Genomic DNA, 16,447 nt, shown 5'->3' with positions numbered 1-16,447 from the left:
AGGATTTGTCACCTAAAAAGAATGGCTCTGGTTTGGGAATCTCCCTCACATCCTCAGCCGTGAAGACGAATGCAAAGAATTAATTTAGTTTCTCCGCAATGATCTTAACGTCCGTGAGTACTCCTTTAGCATCTCGATCGTCCAGGGGCCCCACGGGTTGTTTAGCGGCTTCCTGCTTGTGATGTACTTAAAAAAATTGCTGTTACTTTGTGAGTCTCTGGCGAGCTGTTCTTCAAATTCTTTTATGGCCTCCCTAATTATATTTTTAAACTTCATTTGCCAGAGTGTATGCTCCTTTCTATTTTCCTCATGAGGATTTAACTTCCACTTTTTCAAGGATGCCTTTTCGTCTCTGACTGCTTCTTTTACTTTGCTGTTTAGCTACAGTGGCACTTTTTTTGGTTCTTTTACTGTGTTTTTTTTAATTTGGGGTATACATTTAAGTTGAGCCTCTATTACGGTGTATTTAAAAAGTTTCCATGCAGCTTTCAGGGATTTCACATTTGGCACTGCCCCTTTTAATTTCTGTTTCACTAACTTCATCATTTTTGTGTAGTCCCCCTTTCTGAAATTAAATGCTACAGTCTTGGGCTGCTGTGGTGTTTTCCCCGCCACAGGGATGTTACATTTAATTATATTATGGTCACGATTACCAAGCACTCCAGCTATATTCACCTCTTGGACCAGATCCTGTGCTCCACTTAGGACTAAATCAAGAATTGCCTCTCCTCTTGTGGGTTCCAGGACTAGTTGCTCCAAGAAGCAGTCATTTAAGGTGTCAAAAGACTATCTCTGCACGCCGTCCTGAGGTGACATGTACCCAGTCAATATGGGAATAGTCGAAATCCCTCTTAATATTGAAGTTTAACTATTCATAAACGATCTGGAAAAAGGGGTAAACAGTGAGGTGGCAAAATTTGCAGATGATACAAAACTACTCAAGGTAGTTAAGTCCCAGGCAGACTGCGAAGAGCTACAAAAGGATCTCTCAAAACTTGGTGACTGGGCAACAAAATGGCAGGTGAAATTCATTGCTGATAAATGCAAAGTAATGCACATTGGAAAACATAATCCCAACTATACATATAAAATTATGGTGTTTAAATTAGCTGTAACCACTCAAGAAAGAGATCATTGTGGATAGTTCTCTAAAAACATCCTCCAATGTGCAGAGGCAGCCATACAGAATGTTGGGAATCATTAGGAAGCAGATAGAGAATAAGACCGAAAATATCATATTGCCACTATATAAATCCATGGTGCACCCACATCTTGAATACTGCGCACAGATCTCGTCACCCCACCCCAAAAATACATTTGGCAGCAAATGGCAACAAAAATTATCAGGAGTATGGAACAGCTTTCATATGAGGAGAGATTAATAAGACTGGGACTTTTCAGCTTGGAAAAAAGGCAACTAAGGGGGATGTAACAGAGGTCTATAAAATCAAGCATGTTGTGGAGAAATTGAATAAGGAAGTGTTATTTACTCCTCCACATAACACAGGAACTCGGGGTCACCAAATAAAATTAATAGGCAGCAGGTTTAAAACAAACAAAAGGAAGTATTTCTTCACACAACACACCTGTGGAACTCTTTGCTAGAGGATGTTGTGAAAGCTAAGATTATAACAGGGTTCAAAAAAGAACTATAGATTCATAGGTTCATAGATATTTAGGTCAGAAGGGACCATTATGATCATCTAGTCTGACCTCCTGCACAACGCAGGCCACAGAATTTCACCCACCCACTCCTGTAACAAACCTCTCACCTATGTCTGTGCTATTGAAGTCCTCAAATTGTGGTTTAAAGACTTCAAGGAGCAGAGAATCCTCCAGCAAGTGACCCGTGCCCCCTGCTACAGAGGAAGGCGAAAAACCCCAGGTCCTCTTCCAATCTGCCCTGGAGGAAAATTCCTTCCCGACCCCAGATATGGTGATCAGCTAAACCCTGAGCATATGGGCAAGATTCATCAGCCAGATACTAGAGAAAATTCTTTCCTGGGTAACTCAGATCCCACCCCATCTAATATCCCATGACAGGCCATTGTGCCTATTTACGATGAATATTTAATTACCAAAACCATGTTATCCCATAATACCATCTCCTCCATAAACTTATCGAGTTTAATCTTAAAGCCAGATAGATCTTTTTGCCCCCACTAGATAAGTTCATGGAGGTTGCGACTACCAGTGGCTATTAGCCAGGATGGGCAGGGATGGTGTCCCGAGCCTCTGCTTGCCAGAAGCTGGGAATGAGCATCAGGGGATGGATCGCTTGATGATTCCCTGTTCTGTTCATTCCCTCTGGGGCACCTGGCATTGGGCACTGTCGGAGGACAGGACACTGGGCTAGATGGACCGTTGGTCTGACCCAGTCTGGCCGTTCTTATGTTCTTAAGGGCCTGCCCCTGCAAGGAGCAGGTTGTTCTCAGCTCCCAACAGGGAAGGAGTGTGCCCAGCTTGAGTGTGACTCTGCCGATGGCAGTGGTAGGCCCGCAGGTAGCACGTTGCAGGCTAGGACTAGACCAGCTCAACCTTTCTGCACTGTGGACACAGCTCTCCCACCTCAAGGTCAGGAAGGGGCTCTGATGCTAGTCTGGAAAATTTGGGAAATCCTGGGCCAGATCCTCAGTTGGGGTCAGTGGGTGTTGCTGCATTAGCTCCAGTGCCAGGTTACACGAGCACAGGGCCCGGCCGGGCGTCACTGGTCTGTAAAGCTTTGTAAGGACGTAGGGTTTTACATGTACAGTCTAATTATTCGGGTTAGTCTCCACCCTAAACCGAAAGGGCGCCAGTGGCATGCCAGGTGTACACATCTCAGAGACACGCACTGTAGGTGCTTCAGCAGCTAGGCCTTGTAAGTGTGAGGGGGCTGTGGCCCCTTACTCACACTCGGGGGGTGTTTTAGTTGCTAGCTCCCAGTACTAAAAAGGGGGAAGGGTCGATGGGGAACCAGGACCCTGAGACTGACAGCCCCCAGAACAATGGGGAGAGGCCAATGCTCCAGGTCAGCCTGAATGACAGGGCGGGCAGGTTAATCAGGGAGTCAGGAGGCCAGGGAGGTCCCGTCCTCCGTGTGAGCTGGATTTGCCTGGGTCAGACAGAGTGGGGCCGAGCTAAGGAGAAATCAGGGGCCTGAGCTGAGCTGGGGAGCAGAGCTGGGGAGCCAGATCCAGAGGGACCAGAAAAGCAGCCCAGAGAGAGCAGACCCTGTCCTGGGAGCAGAGCTGCAGCAACCAGAGCCAGAGGGGCCAGAAAAGCAGCCCAGGGAGCAGGTCAGCACTGGGAGCAGAGTCACAGAAGCAGCCTGCAGAGCAGACCTGTCCTGGGAGCAGAGCTGTAGCAACCAGAGCCAGAGGGGCCAGAAAAGCAGCCCAGGGAGCTGGAGGCAGCAGCAGCAGCCGTGCAGAGACTGAGTGGTGGAGCTGGGGCTGGAGCAATCCGGAGCCGGGTGCGGTGAGCAGCTGGGGAGAGCGAGGGGGACCCCGGGCAGCGGGCCCAGCACAGGGAGACGCCTCATAGAATCATCGAATATCAGGGTTGGAAGGGACCTCAGCAGGTCATCTAGTCCAACCCCCTGCTCAAAGCAGGACCAATCCCCAACTAAATCATCCCAACCAGGGCTTTGTCAAGCTGGCCTTAAAAACCTCAAAGGAAGGCGATTCCACCACCTCCCTAGGTAACGCATTCCAGTTTCACCACCCTCCTAATGAAAAAGTTTTTCCTAATATCCAACCTAAACCTCCCCCACTGCAACTTGAGACCATTACTCCTTGTTCTGTCATCAGCTACCACTGAGAAGAGTCTAGATCCATCCTCTTTGGAACCCCCTTTCAGGTAGTTGAAAGCAGCTATCGAATCCCCCTTCACTCTTCTCTTCTGCAGACTAAACAATCCCAGTTCCCTCAGCCTCTCCTCATAAGTCATGTGCTCCAGCCCCCTAATCATTTTTGTTGCCCTCCGCTGGACTCTCTCCAATTTTTTTCACACCCTTCTTGTAGTGTGGGGCCCAAAACTGGACACAGTACTCCAGATGAGGCCTCACCAATGTCGAATAGAGGGGAATGATCACGTCCCTCGATCTGCTGGCAATGCCCCTACTTATACATCCCAAAATGCCATTAGCCTTCTTGGCTACAAGGGCACACTGTTGACTCATATCCAGCTTCTCGTCCACTGTAACCCCTAGGTCCTTTTCTGCAGAACTGCTGCCTAGCCATTTGGTCCCTAGTCTGTAGCAGTGCATGGGATTCTTCCGTCCTAAGTGCAGGACTCTGCACTTGTCCTTGTTGAACCTCATCAGATTTCTTTTGGCCCAATCCTCCAATTTGTCTAGGTCCCTCTGTATCCTATCCCTAACCTCCAACATATCTACCTCTCCTCCCAGTTTAGTGTCATCTGCAAACTTGCTGAGGGTGCAATCCACACCGTCCTCCAGATCATTAATGAAGATATTGAACAAAACCAGCCCCAGGACCGACCCTTGGGGCACTCCACTTGATACCGGCTGCCAACTAGACATGGAGCCATTGATCACCACCCGTTGAGCCCGACAATCTAGCCAATTTTCTACCCACCTTATAGTGCATGCATCCAGCCCATACTCCTTTAACTTGCTGACAAGAATACTTCGGGTGACCATGTAAAAAGCTTTGCTTAGGTCAAGGAACACCACGTCCACTGCTTTCCCCTCATCCACAGAACCAGTTAACTCAGCCAAGAGGCTCTGCAGGCCAGGCTTGGATCGTAACCCCGACAGGGCGGGGGCGACACTGGGAAGAAGGGTCCTGCCACTTAGAGCCTGAGAGCGTGTGGCCACCAGCAGAGTGAGTGTCCAACCCACAGCACCCCTGCAGCACAGCCAGGACCTAAGAAGAAGGCCTGGGACTTTCAAGGAGCAGACTGTGAACTGCCCGGACGTTCCAGAGACACTGTTTGTGATGTTCCCTGCCACAGAGCGGGGTGATGTGTTTCCTTTAACCTTTCCCATTTTTCCTTATTCTTTTTAAAATTAATTATTGATTAAATAACTTGCATTTGCTTTAAATTGTATGTAATGGTCAGTGGGTCAGAGAAGTGCCCAGCGCAGAGAGAGTACCCCGGAGTGGGGACACCTAGCCCCTGTCCTAGGGGACCACAGCCGGGTTGGGGGTCGAGCCCCCCAGGAATCCTGGGCCCAGCCTTGTTGGGGTCACAAGGACTCTGCCAGACAGGAGAGTGGAAGGGGAGTCCTCAAGGACAGGGAGGCCACTGGGTAAAGGAAGTGGGAGCGAGGACTCAGATCCTTTCGCTAGCCCACTTCACTGGGGTAGTGCAGAAGCCAGGAAAGTTCCCCACAATAGCGGGACTATTCCCCCGCTTACATAATCACTAGCCCTGGTGGATCCCAATGACCACTTGGAGACACTGCTCAGGAAAAGGGTGTTTTACTGGGGCTGGCTGGACAGGGAAAATGTTGCAGATCCCCTAGGTCCAGAGGCTTAAACAGCTACAGTTCAAAGTGATCAATAGCAGCTCCTGTTTGGGCCCTGAGGCAGCTCAACCGGGAGTCAGGGCTCTTCAGGTGCAGAGCCTGTCTCTATTCTAGCAAACAGGAGCTTGCAGGTTTCCGAGCCAGACCCAGTTATTGTCTCTTTACAGTGGCTCCCAGCCCAGCCACTGCTGCTCCCCGACGCTGAAAACAGCCAGTTTTCGTGTCTGGCACTTAGAGCCAGTTCCATGATTTAGATAATGGCATAGAGAGAACACTTATAAAGTTTGCGGCTGATACCAAGCTGAGAGGGGTTGCAAGTGCTTTGGAGGATAGGATTAAAATTCAAAGTGATCTGGACAAACTGGAGAAATGGTCTGAAGTAAGCAGAATGAAATTCAATAAGGACAAATGCAAAGTACTCCACTTAGGAAGGAACAATCAGTTGCACACATACACAATGGGAAATGACTGCCTAGAAAGGAGTACTGCGGAAAGGGATCTCGGGGTCATAGTGGATCACAAGCTAAATATGAATCAACAGTGTAACACTGTTGCAAAAAAAGCGAACATCGTTCTGGGATGTAATAGCAGGAGTGTTGTAAGCAAGACAAGAAGTAATTCTTCCACTCTGCTCTGCACTGATTAGGCCTCAACTGGAGTATTGTGTCCAGTTCTGGAAAGATGTGGAAAAATTGGAGAAGTCCAGAGAAGAGCAACAAAAATGATTAAAGGTCTAGAAAACGTGACCTAGAAGGGAAGATTGAAAAAGTTGGGTTTGTTTAGTCTGGAGAAGAGAAGACTGAGCGGGGACATGATAACTGTTTTCAAGTACATGAAAGGTTGTTACAAGGAGGAGGGAGGTGCATTGTTCTCCTTAACCTCTGAGGATAGGACAAGAAGCAATGGGCTTAAATTGCAGCCAGGGCGGTTTAGGTTGGACATTAGGAAAAACTTCTTAACTATCAGGGTGGTTTAGCACTGGAATAAATTGCCTAGGGAGGCTGTGGAATCTCCATCATTGGGGATTTTTAAGAGCAGGTTGGACAAACACCTGTCAGGGCTGGTCTAGATAATACGTAGTCCTGCCTTGAGTGCAGGGGACTGGACTAGATGACCTCTCGAGGTGCCTTGCAGTTCTATGATTTCATGATTCCATGCGGGGCTCTGTCCCTAGTCCTAGGGCTTCTCTCCTGCTCCCTGCTGCCACACGCTCCCACCCCCAAACAGAGCCGGGCCACTCCTGGTTCAGGCCCTTTCCCCTCCCTGCTATCAGCTGTGGGAGGGGTCCCAGGTCTCAGCCACGCACCTCAGCACAAACACCAGCCCTCCCTGCTAGGGAGTGTAGGGGTCAGAGTTAATCCCTGTGACAAGCCCCACACTAACAAGAGGACACCACTTTTATCTAACCCAGGCAAAGCCAGAAGTAGATCCAGATCAGGATCGCCAGCAAAGGTTACACAGAACCCCCCCTTTCCCTGATCAGGCTACAGAACACAGTCCCCCCACCCATGGCTAGACACACACACACTCTCTGCCCCTCCCCAGTGCAATCCCCCCCCCCTTGGATCAGTCCAACCTGCCCATGGTTGGTCCTGTTGCATGATCTCAGTTGTCCGATCAGCTCCAAGCTGTGCACTTGTAACCTCCCCTTTTGCAAACATTTTGCACCAGGTTGGTGATATTGCTAACTTTACAACAACACTGCAAGGACTTCCCTAGTCATCGCAAGGGGGGCTTGGAGCTGTACAGAATAATAAGTTGAGATCATTTATATACTAACCTACAGGAGAAGGACACCCCAACATTAATAGGGTGAGGAAATAAAAATACAGAAGAGGGGACAAACCCCTACTAAATATGCATTCGGCAGCGTGGTATCAGTGTCCCATATTATACAAGTTGTATCCCAGCTGGTGTGCAGGAGGGGAGAGAGATGTCATGCTTGGAGGTGCCAGGATGATGCCCACTGTTGATGAGGAAGATGATGGCTGACGTTTCAGGTTGTGGTGTGAGGGTATGGATGTGCAGATGGACACTCTGTGTTATCTCTAGCTACCTTGCAGGGCTAGAGTGTTTGTGCTCAATGTATGAATGTATTATTACCAACACAGAAGGTTCCTGAAGTGTGAGTCTTGTGCCCATGCACATCGGGGTTGCCAACTGAACAGTGATTTTAATAATTCTGGGCCTGGTCTTGGGACAGGGACCTGTCAAATTTCAGAGTGATCACTGGGAATTCTTAAGGAATCAGTAACATTATTTCATAGATCAGCCTACTCCTATCTACTCACCCACAATGGAGTCTATTTATCCAGCTAGAGAGCTGACTGAACATGCCCCAAACTATCCCCCCCTTTCCAGAAACTTCAGGGCAGGGAGTGCTCAATGTGCATCTTCCTAGCAACAATGACCCGGACACAACTCATTGCTCCCCCTCTTCTCTGGAGATCCCTGACAGAACTATCCCCCTAGTAGGCATGGCAGTTACATCAGCTGCTGCTTCTCAGTTCTGTTCTTCATTCTGTCTCTTAAACTTCCCCGGGTTGTTTCCCATCCCGTCCCCATCTGCTCATTGGTGGTCAGTAGTTAATTCTGTGTCCTTGCCTGGGAGTGGCACTCCAATCTCCAGCTAATTGGGTTTGTGCAGAGCAGTGGGGCAGAGGACCGGAAGGGAGAGAAAGGAGCTCTCTACCCAGTCCTAGACTAGCCAGGGGAAGGGAAAATGAAATAGGGAGAGGAATGGTGGGAGCTGCAGTCCCCTGCTTTGCAGGTCCATCTCCCCAGGCACTGCCACACAAAGGAGAGCTCTGTTTCCGCTGCACAACTTTGCTTAGCCAAAGTATAGAAAGAAACTCCTGAAGACTTTAAAAATACAGCAAAGAATTATTTTCTAAAGGAAAGCAATGATGATAAATGGCCACTTTGAAAACGATTATTGCTGTCTTAATGGATATTTACATGGGATTTTTTTATTTGACAGTATAACAATGAAGGCTGCTGTTTTTATCTGTCTTAATTAACAGGACGTTATGACACTCAGCTTGTTCCATTGTAAGAGCTCTCTTGTGTGGGAGGTTCTAATTCTGCTGCCTTTTTCAATAACCCCTCAAAGAAATTCTAGATGCAAAGAGCTGATGTTCAGTAATTATATTAAAAGCCCTAAAACGGAAGATTTCTTTCCTTCTCTCAACATAAAACGTATTTTACTTCATTATCCGCGCTTCTTGGAATAATCTGCTGAAATTGCTTGCAGCACTTTTTATTGTGTTGATAATGACTAAAAAAATCTAGAAGACTAAATATAAAAAGATAGCTTCATTTAAAGACACACTCAAGCATTGTTTAAAAATTCAGCTCATGGTGTCTCATACACAGGACTGCACAGCTGGTGCTGTTTATTCTTCAACCTGTGGCAATCAATTCAAAAGACACGTCTTAAGCACAAACCAGGAGTCCTCAGATAAACGTCCTACTTCTGTTTTATTTATTGTAAATTTTTTTCCTTTGCTCCACATTGTTTTGGTACTTGAGAAACATTTCTTTAGAGATTTCTCAGGGCCAGAGTCGGTGGGGCTTCTTGTGTGTTCGCAACAATAGGAGCAAAAACAGCCTGACCACGAGTTACTCACCACGTGGGATTGAAAAGTACAAAAGGTTTGGCTACTGTCAGCACTTTGGTCTGGCTACCCAAGACTCAGCTTTTACCAGGGTTTGCAACTCAGACGGATCCTAACTGTAACTCTTTAAAAGAGCTGAGCAAATTGTGAGACATTTTCTGTAACTGTTCTTTCAAATTCTCCACAAAAGTGAGTACCACGCTTGAAGTCATTTCCTGTTTGCTTTCTGGAAGCATTTCAGCGTCCTTGCTTTCCTCACAAATACTGGGGGACAAAAAGAGAACTCAAACACCCAAATAGTGGCTGGAAGTCCATTTTGAGTTGTATGACCATTTGTAAAAGCCCGTTTGTGATATCATTTACAGTTCAGGCTGAGGCTGGGTGGGATCGTTACCAAAGTTACTTGGTACATCTCTGTATCCTGACTGGATGAGTTACATACCAAACCAACAGTACGCCTAATTTTTGTAAATTGTACTTGAATATAAAATGGGAATGGTCACAAAGAGTCATTATTACAGAACAAGAGAGAGCCTCATTGTTACGTCAGATTCAGTTGCAATATTTGCAATTTGAATGATATACAGAGAAGAGTTAGTCATAGAAGAAACCTGCAAATAATTTCAAACTACAAAAAGTTTTAAGCATTCTGTGATCTGTTCAGGCAAGTCACATGAAGAGAAAGAGTTCTATTTCGTCAGCGTATTACTCGAATGTATTACTAATTGTGGACTAGTGCCAAAGCTCTACTCATTACTTCCCAAGCGTTCCCTCGGCTTTGAGAGAAGAGACGGTTAAAAATCTCGACAAGACCAGGCAATATAATATCAGGTGTCTCAGTTCTCTCACAAACCTGCTGATTTTTCTTGGCTGAGACTGACTGCGCCGGGAATGCAAATATTGCAAAAATACATGTTGTCCCTTTCCAATATAACCCATAATTTGGGTTTCAGACTGGGTTTTTGACACCCGCCACATCATTCCCTGGTCTTGGCTGATTGTATTATTGATAACATTTTGTAAGAGAGAGAAGGTGGGTGAGGTAATATCCTATATTGAATCAATTTCTGTTGGCAAAAGAGACAAGGGTTTGAGCTACACAGAGCTCTGCTTCAGCTCTGTGTAGCTTGAAAGCCTGCCTCTTTCACCAAGAGAGGCCTATTCAATAAAAGAGATCACCTCACCCAACTTGATTCTCTAATATTCTGGGACCAACATGGCTACAACTGCACTGCAAACAAAAGGTGAAAAATATTTTTAAGTCCGTCAAAACAAAGGAAATAGAAATACGTTCCTTCACCTTCCCTCAACCTGTCCCCAACATTTCCTATCATGTGAGAAAGGTGTCACATGCCATGGGTTGGGGGCATGGGTGTGTTACGTGCATATTGACACTTGCAGAGAGCTGGAGTTGTTGGTGCATCATGAGCAAGGTCAGGAGCTTTAAGCTGGTGCAATGGAGAAAGTGGGTGGCATGGTCAGAGGGAAGGTCACTGAACTGATTGGCTTTGTACAGACTTCAGGAGGGGGTTGGGGTGTCACCTGAGAGGAGCAAATGCCACTAATGAAGATGTGGGACATTCAAGGCAGGGCGAGGGCTGGGATAGAGAGGAAGGGCTGGATCTTTGAAACGTTGCAGAGAAAGAATGGCAAGATGAGAGGGGAGAATGAGAAGAATGAGTTGAAGCTGAGACTCGAAAGCCCACCCAGACATTTACCTTACCTGCTGTTTTTTTTCTGGTGAAGACATATAGGATACTTCTCTTCACTTATTAAGTAAACTAAGTGAAATTCAAATTAATAACATACATAACAATATTCTTCATGCCTTTGTATTTGACAGCATCCTGAATGAGAGTAAACAATGCTTGCGGTACAAACTATTCCAGGCTCGCCATGCGACACGGTATAGCGCATATATCATCTGTGCTGCAGTCACAAGTTATAGGGCTTGATCGTGTTCACTGAGAGTAGGGAGGAATAACTCCCTCCGCTGCAGGGATTGCGGGGTGAGGCCCTATGGCCTGTATTATAAAGGAGGTCATTTGTATCAGTAGCTCAGCAGAACTGCCTCCCTCCTTCCACGTGACCACCTGGCGGGGTCAGAGCTCAGCGACCGTCACTTTTAAAATTCAAGTTGGGCACAGTTTACTACGGTGGGCAACACACACCATTAAACAACCCTAATCGCAGGCCTTCCCGGCGTGTGCATTCCTAGTCTCTCTTTCCAGGCAGCTTCAGCAAAGGGTCTAAAGTATTTCTCAGTTACTTTCTATTGAGGGTTCACCAACGAGCTGCCTGGAGCAGAAGTGCGGGTATAGACTTCCAATCCCACAGCTTGTGCGACACTGCATCCCCTTTGGTTTGTCACTGCCCTGAAATGCTGGCTGCTCAGTACCTTCAGATGCCATCAGGAGCTGTCAGTGCTGTGAAAACGGGTGGCCTAGAAAAGCCAAATGCATTTCATTTGAATTCTGTGAAGAGTCATTCATTCGTAAGTGTTCTCAAGGCGCCACTGATGAAATTTTGAGGTAGACAGTGGACTAATGAGGGGTGCAATCCTGCAGACACTTAGCAATGCTCATTGTTCCATCAGCTTCAATAGCCGTGCAGGCAGGGACAAGGATGCAAGAGAACAGGGTCCTACACTGGGGCCTGAGTGCACCTACAAACATATGAATCTAAAAAATCGCCTGACCAACCTAAGAGAAATGCTCAGGACAGAACAGACAATATTTGGGATTTTACTGATTATTTTCAGTTTTCATGAATAAAGCAGCACATGGGTGTGATTTATTAAGGGTCTGAGTGCGCAACCGTCACGCAGATGCTCACACCAGTGATCCCACTGAGGTCACGAGAGTGAGTAATTGTGAGACAAATGAATACGAAATGACTAAACACAACAAGAGCTCATGTAGGCAAGCATAGTCCTGCCACAGGGTTCACTTACCGCCAGCAGTGCCTCCTTGTGGCCACATCTGGGATTAGCTCTGTTCGGGTGTGACGATCCCTTCCTTGCCCCATGGCCCCTCTCTCTCCAGGACTCAAGGTGCTCCTTCTTCATCACTCAGCCCTCTGCCAGGTCACTACAGTCCTTCCCGTCTGGGGAAACACAGTCGCTGCAAACCAGCTGTCCGGCTGGCATCTCCAGCACTCCTGCTGGTGGAACCCAGCCCCACCCACTACAGGGGGTTCCAGCCCAGGGACCCTGTAACAAGCAACCGAGGTCTGCACAGGTCTACCCTTGTTGCTCCTTCCCTGGGCCTCTTCCTACCTAGCCCTCCCAGGCCTCCTCTGGGGCTGACCCTTCTTCCATGGCTAGAATCCCAGGGCTGATTCTTGCTCCTGGGTTTTCCCTTCCCCTCCTCTCTGCACCTAGAGAGAGACTGCAGACCCTCTCCCTGCAGCCCCCTTCTGCTGTGCACTTCCTGGCTTTTTAACCCAGCCTGGTCTGGCCCAGCTGGGCTTCTTGTTCAGTTAGGTCTGGCTGTCCCTCCAGGTGTAGCCAGGTGCCCTGACTGGCCCCTCAGGAACACATTAACCCTTTCAGGGCCGGTGTGGGGTACACACCCATTGCAAGCCCCAAAATTATTAATTTGTTATGTGTTAATGCAAAAGTTCACCAGTCATAGTTAATAGCCCAAAGAAAGTGAATGCAGGTTTCTACATGAGACAACAGCAGTGCACAACTTCTGTAACAAGATTTGTTCTTGTGCCTCAAAAAACACTTTTAAGTGAAAATCTAGGTGTAAGAGTAATTTTTAAATAATTTTCAGAAGCAGTGTCAATCTGTTTTTTATAAAGAATGCACTGCAACTTCTAGCTGTAATACACCACAGAATTACACCTTCAACCTACGTTTTGCAGTTTATTTCCTTTTACAGACTGCATTAAGCATTCATACCAATGTAGTATCTTACGGAAAAGAATGATTTGCTGAACTCTTCTGTTACTCTTTCCTGAACATGCATGCCCACATTTCAAAGCTCTACCTGGAGTTTTAGCCACGCAGCTAGAGCTGACTTTAATGGGAGTCACACAGCTAAAGCTCTGTGCAAAGCTTTGAAAATTGAGGAGATGAATCATAGAATCATCGAATATCAGGGTTGGAAGGGACCTCAGGAGGTCATCTAGTCCAACCCCCTGCTCAAAGCAGGACCAACCCCAACTAAATCATCCCAGCCAGGGCTTTGTCAAGCCTGACCTTAAAAACCTCAAAGGAAGGAGATTCCACCACCTCCCTAGGTAACGCATTCCAGTGCTTCACCACCCTCCTAGTGAAAAAGTTTTTTCCTAATAACCAACCTAAACCTCCCTCACTGCAACTTGAGACCATTACTCCTTGTTCTGTCATCAGCTACCACTGAGAACAGGCTAGATCCATCCTCTTTGGAACCCCCTTTCAGGTTCCAATCTTGAGGGAAGACTAAACATAATTTCTGCTAAGTGGTTGCACCTTTTGCTTAAAAAACAGAAGGATGCATTAAAAAAAAATCATGTGGCCAATATTAATGACATGCTCCAGACAGAGCCAAGCCAGGGAGCTGTGAAGAGGCAGGCAGCCAGTCCTGGAAAGCACCACATTAGGAATTGAAGGAAGCATCTATAGTTACATATAGCATGTGTCACCTGAGTGATGCCCCAACATCACTGAACCTGGCCCCAGGAACAGTGGAGAAGAGTGGTACTAGGGCATCTGCTAGCCAAGACAGAGGGTTGGGCCCACGTAGTGAGTCCCAGGGGTCACTAGCTGCCCAATACTAATAGCTCTGGGGCGCTCTCTACCTTTGCCATGATCGTGAGCCAGTGGTAGGGGAGAAGAGCTCCTCCTTCCCTGTTCCCAGAGGCTTGGGGACAGCGGTGACACTCCTGGGCACTCCATGAAGACCAGGGACAGATGAGTGGAGAGGCCCTGTCCCTCCAAGGGGTGGGGAGGGGGTAGGAACAGCTCTGGTTTGGGTTAATCAGGTGTTTGTGGGCCTCCTGGTTTGGGCAGAACTCAGCCCCACTATGACCCTGGGTGGGTTCAGGTGCTGTGCTGATTGTTGTGAGTGATCAGTCACCAAATTGTCTGGGGTGTCACCCAGAAGCAGAGCACAAGTTTGGAATGCAGACAGTATAGAGCCAGTACGTATAACTTTAAATACAAAAATGATACATGCATACAGATAGCAAAATCATAACCAGCAAGCTTCTGGACAAGCTAGTTCCTGAACCCAGACTTTTACTAGCAAGGATTCATAGAGGGGCAGTCTGGGGCTGGCATAGGGAGAAGGGCCCAAAGAGGAACACCTTGCCCCTGGACCCCACAGTCTGCTCACTAGCCACCCACAATGGCATTGCCACCCAGCTTCCTCCCTGAGGCATTAGGATGAATCCTACCCCAAGGGCAGCGGGGAGGGGCAGGAACGTGGTGTGAGACAGGAGGGCCAGTGGGAAGGTCTCAATAGGGTGTGATGTGGCCAGGGCAGTTGACAGGCCAGAACGGCAATGGTAACCAGGATTAGGATCTCTGGGACCTACTTCTGGCACAAATGGGAATAGAACAGGCACCAGTGTGCTCTAGAAAACAGGGAACCTTGGACAGAACGTGTGGCTCATTGTCTTATTAACAGCAAGCAACCACCCTGTGGTTTTTCTCTGTCAAATGAGTCAGATCTTTCAGAGATAGTGGGGGAGGGTTTTCAAAACCGAGGGACTGAATGATGTACTTTCCTCTCAGCCTGGGTCTTGTGGAGAAATAATCCCACTGAAGCTAGTAACTATCCAGAGCCGTGACCCCATGCACACTGTGTGAATCCCCCATGTGTGAAGGTAACAGGGCAAGAGTTCAGGATTCAGACTCCATGTATCAATCCTGGATGGAAATCAGTCTCGTAGGAAACTATCGTGTAACGTTTGTTGTGTAATACAGTCCGAAGGCTGGAAGTTGAACCTAGACAAATTCAGGCTGGAAATAACGTGTACATTTTAACAAGGAGAGTAAATTAACAATAGTAACAATTTCACAAAGGTGACAGTGGATTCTCCATCAGCTGGTGGATTCTCCATCAATCTTTTAAAACCAAAATTGGATGTTTTTCTAAAAGCTCTGTCCCAGGAATTATTGTGGGGCAGGTCTGTGGCCTGTGTTATACAGGAGGTCAGACTTGATGATCAACATGGTTCATTTTGGCCTTGGAATCGATTAATCTATGAGCCTATAAATCAGAAACATTCAACACACTCTACCAAGAAAAACTACCCGCTATAAAAAGATCCAGTTGTCTCAGCTATTTTCTACCAGGCTCCCACCGCTGTGTCATGCAGGGGAATACAAATCTGAAGGGTATTCGTGTCTACAGCAAAATCCATCAGAAAAATCAGTTTGAGCCACTCCATGTTACTGGACACGCTATTCCCCTCCGCCAGAGCCTCAGGAGCCCGAGCTGTGTGTACATCCACCACCTGCTTCCAGTTCAGACAAGGCCAGTGCCCCGGCTGGCTCAGGATGGGCATCATGCCTCTCCTGGCACCACAAGTGGTGCAGAGCTTACATGAGAATACACACAGCTTTGTGTTTTTCCTGGTGCAGAGGGTGACCTGGGCATGGCAGTGCTGGCAGGGTGGCTCTGTCCCCCCTTTACAGCCTGGCACAGGGGCATGGCATGTGGCTGGAATGCTGCTGTTCTCTAGGGGTGATCCCTGGCTAGCTGAACCCACACAGGCAGCCGGCTGCAACTAATAGCAGCCATGCGAAAAAGCTGGCCCCAGCAAGACCCATGTTTGGCAAGTGTCAAAGGCTAGTAAAGGAATAATTTCCCACCGCCCACAACAATGTGACTAGCGTCGCTTGACTGGAACATAGGGACCAAGCCAAAGACTTTCACTGTAGTTCTCAGTTTTACTACAAAGCAGATAACACAGAGGCTGCTTTTCTCTTGATAATGTACTGACCAGCTCATAACTGAAATACCAGAGCCCCCTTCCAACCAGGGACAAGGGGAAGAGAAACACACGACAGAACTTACTTGGACTGTCTACCAGACTGACAAGTTTCCTCAGAAGTTACACTGGAGGGAGAAGCAAAGTAGTTCATAGATCAGGAACTGTGAAAGAGACAAGAAACAGGGAGTCACATATGCGGTCAATGTTCATCATGACACAAGGTTAACAGTGGAGTGTCTCCAGGCTGCAGGTTAGCATCAGTGTTGTTTAATATAGATTGGAAAAGAAGGTGAATAGTGAAGGAACAAAGTTGCAGACCACATATTATTTAGGTTATTCAAGACCAGAAGAGACTGAAGAACTTCGAAGGACCTAAAAAGGCGAGTTAATGGGTAACCAGACAGCAAATGAAAAGCGGTTTTGA

At 47.4% G+C, this 16,447-nt stretch overlaps 1 long non-coding RNA gene across 1 annotated transcript in view; it reads right to left on the bottom strand.

The window, feature by feature from the left end:
• The window catches only part of LOC141990250 (uncharacterized), a 227,665-nt gene extending 211,529 nt beyond the window's left edge, over nt 1–16,136 (bottom strand). Inside the window, exon 1 of the long non-coding RNA XR_012640126.1 lies at nt 16,107–16,136. This is a non-coding gene — a long non-coding RNA (uncharacterized LOC141990250). The remainder of the gene's footprint in view (nt 1–16,106) is intronic.
• Nucleotides 16,137–16,447: the final 311 nt, after the last annotated feature.

This window comes from Natator depressus, chromosome 6 (assembly GCF_965152275.1).
Source record: "Natator depressus isolate rNatDep1 chromosome 6, rNatDep2.hap1, whole genome shotgun sequence".
NCBI lineage: Eukaryota > Metazoa > Chordata > Testudines > Cheloniidae > Natator > Natator depressus.
Note: the sequence above shows the minus strand (reverse complement) of the source record. Positions and strands in the feature narration are given on the sequence as shown.